Genomic DNA, 4,472 nt, shown 5'->3' with positions numbered 1-4,472 from the left:
CGAGTGCAGGAGTGGAAGAAGTCTTCAGCTCGGTGTGGCGCTGACGTGGCTCTGTCCCTGGTCCGCGTCCACTGTAAGGAGGTGCGGGAGGAGAAGCTGGCCACCATCCAAGTCGCCAACACGAGGAAGCACAACTTCCAGGACTTCATGGAGACATTCATTGCTGCTGCTACCCGCATCGCAGATGGGATCGACTTGGATGAGTTCGTCGCCCCTGCCAGTCCTCCTCCTCCTGAGGAATGAAAAAACTTGCCTCGGGATGCCGAGTGTATTTTGTAATCTGTTGAACTCTGCCTTAAATTCGCCTCGGAATGCCGAGTGGATGTGTAACAGTTTTAACTCTGCCGAGCTGTGGGCTCGAGTACTTTGATCCGAGGTCTCTCGGATCTTTTAGGCTTTATTTGAACTTGATTTGTCGTTGAATCTCTTTGTGGATGACCCGTCGAGTGGGAGGTTTGCTCTCCACTCGGTAGGATTTTTTAAACTTAAGCGAGCGCTGACCGCAGCTAAGTCTCTTCGTAGGAGAGCTTAGGCGAGTGCTGGACTGCAGCTAAGCCCCCGAGTGGGAGGTTTGCTCTCCACTCGGTAGGATTTTTTAAACTTAGGCGAGTGCTGACCGCAGCTAAGTCTCTTCGTAGGAGAGCTTAGGCGAGTGCTGGACTGCAGCTAAGCCCCCGAGTGGGAGGTTTGCTCTCCACTCGGTAGGATTTTTTAAACTTAGGCGAGTGCTGACCGCAGCTAAGTCTCTGCGTAGGAGAACTTAGGCGAGTGCTGGACTGCAGCTAAGTCCCCGAGTGGGAGGTTTGCTCTCCACTCGGTAGGATTTTTTAAACTTAGGCGAGTGCTGACCGCAGCTAAGTCTCTGCGTAGGAGAACTTAGGCGAGTGCTGGACTGCAGCTAAGCCCCCGAGTGGGAGGTTTGCTCTCCACTCGGTAGGATTTTTTAAACTTAGGCGAGTGCTGACCGCAGCTAAGTCTCTTCGTAGGAGAGCTTAGGCGAGTGCTGGACTGCAGCTAAGCCCCCGAGTGGGAGGTTTGCTCTCCACTCGGTAGGATTTTTAAACTTAGGCGAGTGCTGACCGCAGCTAAGTCTCTTCGGAGGAGAGCTTAGGCGAGTGCTGGACTGCAGCTAAGCCCCCGAGTGGGAGGTTTGCTCTCCACTCGGTAGGATTTTTAAACTTAGGCGAGTGCTGACCGCAGCTAAGTCTCTTCGTAGGAGAGCTTAGGCGAGTGCTGGACTGCAGCTAAGCCCCCGAGTGGGAGGTTTGCTCTCCACTCGGTAGGATTTTTTAAACTTAGGCGAGTGCTAACCGCAGCTAAGTCTCTTCGTAGGAGAGCTTAGGCGAGTGCTGGACTGCAGCTAAGCCCCCGAGTGGGAGGTTTGCTCTCCACTCGGTAGGATTTTTAAAATTAGGCGAGTGCTGACCGCAGCTAAGTCTCTTCGGAGGAGAGCTTAGGCGAGTGCTGGACTGCAGCTAAGCCACCGAGTGGGAGGTTTGCTCTCCACTCGGTAGGATTTTTTAAACTTAGGCGAGTGCTGACCGCAGCTAAGTCTCTGCGTAGGAGAACTTAGGCGAGTGCTGGACTGCAGCTAAGCCCCCGAGTGGGAGGTTTGCTCTCCACTCGGTAGGATTTTTTAAACTTAGGCGAGTGCTGACCGCAGCTAAGTCTCTTCGTAGGAGAGCTTAGGCGAGTGCTGGACTGCAGCTAAGCCCCCGAGTGGGAGGTTTGCTCTCCACTCGGTAGGATTTTTTAAACTTAGGCGAAACGGGTTCGCGGCTAAGTCGCCCACTGGGGGTTCTCGTATGTAAAAAGAAGTGATAGCAATCATTGGAACACTCTTGACTTTGATAAAAATGGACTGCGGAAGTTTCTCTTATTACATCTTTATGGGAAGGAACTTAAGTGTAAAAGGGGCGGAGTAGTTCCGCATTCCAAGCTCGCGGCTCGTCGATCTGGCGATCAACATTGTAGAGGTGATACGCTCCGTTGTGGAGGACTCTGGTGATGATGAAGGGGCCTTCCCAAGTAGGAGCAAGCTTGTGAGGTTTCTGTTGATCCACTCGAAGGACGAAATCTCCTTCTTGGAAGGCTCGACTCTTCACATGTCGGGCATGGAATCGACGCAAGTCTTGCTGATAAATGGTCGATCTGATCATGGCCATCTCTCTTTCTTCTTCCAGGAGGTCTACTGCATCTTGCCGAGCCTGTTCTGCTTCGTCTTCGGTGTAAAGCTCGACTCGGGGAGCGTTGTGAAGGAGATCACTTGGCAGAACGACTTCGGCTCCATAAACAAGAAAGAATGGGGTTCTTCCAGTCGACCGATTAGGGGTGGTCCTTAATCCCCACAAAACTGACGGAAGCTCGTCGACCCAGGCACCTGCTGCGTGCTTGAGATCACGCATTAGCCAAGGCTTTAGTCCTTTGAGGATCAGACCATTTGCCCTTTCAGCTTGTCCATTCGACTGGGGGTGGGCGACTGACGCATAGTCGACACGAGTGCCTTGAGAGGCGCAAAAGGCTCTGAACTGGTCTGAATCGAAGTTTGACCCATTGTCAGTGATGATGCTGTGAGGGACTCCATATCTGAACGTTAGTCCTCTGACGAAACTAATAGCAGTGCTAGCATCGAGGTTCTTGATGGGTTTAGCTTCAATCCACTTGGTAAACTTGTCGACTGCCACAAGCACATGGGTGAATCCGCTCCTGCCTGTTCTCAGAGGGCCGACCATATCTAGTCCCCAGACAGCGAAGGGCCAGACGAGTGGAATGGTCTTCAGGGCTGATGCGGGTTTGTGGGACATGTTGGAGTAGAACTGACACCCCTCACACTTGTCAACTATCTCCTTTGCCATCTCATTCGCTCTTGGCCAGTAAAATCCCGCTCGGTATGCTTTGGCCACAATGGTCCGGGAGGACGCATGGTGACCGCAGGTCCCCGAATGGATCTCATCAAGAATCATCTGACCTTCTTCCGGAGTTATGCACTTCTGACCGATTCCAGTCGCGCTTTCTCTGTACAACTGCCCCTTTATGACCGTGAAGGCCTTGGATCGGCGGACGATCCGTCGAGCCTCTTCCTCGTCCTCTGGGAGCTCTTTCCTTAGGATATATGAGATGTATGGTATCGTCCAGTCGGGAGTAATGGCCAAGACTTCCATGATCAGGTCGACCACAGCAGGAACTTCGACTTCAGTCGGATCTGTGGCACTTTTCGGTTGTGGGGCTTCTTCTGTGAAAGGATCCTCCTGGACTGACGGCGAGCGGATGTGCTCCAAAAACACATTGCTGGGAATGGCTTCTCTCTTGGAGCCTATCTTTGCCAGATCATCGGCTGCTTGATTTTTGAGTCGGGGGATGTGATGAAGCTCTAACCCCTCGAATTTCTTTTCTAGCTTTCTCACTGCATTGCAATAACTAGTCATAGCTGGACTTCTGACGTCCCACTCCTTCATCACCTGATTAACCACCAAATCTGAGTCGCCATAGACCATGAGGCGACGGACGCCGAGTGAAATGGCCATGCGCAACCCATACAAAAGTGCTTCATACTCTGCTTCATTGTTGGAGGAATCGAAGTGAATCTGGAGAACATATCTGAGCTTATCTCCTCGGGGGGAGACTAGAACTACCCCAGCACCGGAACCATTCAGCATCTTAGATCCATCGAAGAACATGGTCCAGTGCTCCGAGTGAACTTGAGTTGGAAGCTGCTGTTCAATCCACTCGGCGACGAAATCTGCGATCGCTTGGGACTTAATAGCCTTCTTTGCTTCAAACCTGATATCTAAGGGAAGGAGTTCAATCGCCCACTTGGCCACTCGACCAGTTGCATCTCTGTTATGCAGTATCTCTGACAGTGGGGCATCGCTGACGACTGTAATGGAGTGGTCAGAGAAGTAATGTGCAACCTTCTTCGTGGTCATGTAAATCCCATATACAAGCTTCTGGTAGTGAGGGTATCTTTGTTTTGAAGGAGTCAAAACTTCAGACAGATAATAGACTGGGCGCTGAACTCTGAAGGCCTTTCCTTCTTCTTCCCGCTCGACCGTGAGTACTGTACTGACAACTTGTCCTGTGGCCGCAATGTACAGCAGCAGAGGCTCTTTGCTGATTGGGGCAACAAGCACCGGCTGGGTGGAGAGCAGAGCTTTGAGTTCTGCAAATGCTGCGTCAGCTTCTGGAGTCCACTCGAACTTGTCAGACTTCTTCATCAGTCGGTAGAGAGGCAATGCCTTTTCACCGAGGCGAGAAATGAATTGACTCAAAGCGGCCAAGCAACCTGTAAGCTTTTGGACATCGTGCACGCGCACAGGACGCTTCATCCGGAGTATGGTGCCAATTTTCTCAGGATTGGCGTCGATCCCTCGTTCGGAAACGAGAAAACCGAGTAACTTTCCGCCTGGAACTCCGAATGTGCATTTTGATGGATTGAGCTTGATATCATACCTCCTGAGGTTGGCAAAAGTTTC

The sequence above is a fragment of the Triticum urartu genome, chromosome 1A (genome assembly GCF_056163025.1).
Source record: "Triticum urartu cultivar PI428250 chromosome 1A, HENAU_Tu73, whole genome shotgun sequence".
NCBI lineage: Eukaryota > Viridiplantae > Streptophyta > Magnoliopsida > Poales > Poaceae > Triticum > Triticum urartu.
Note: the sequence above shows the minus strand (reverse complement) of the source record.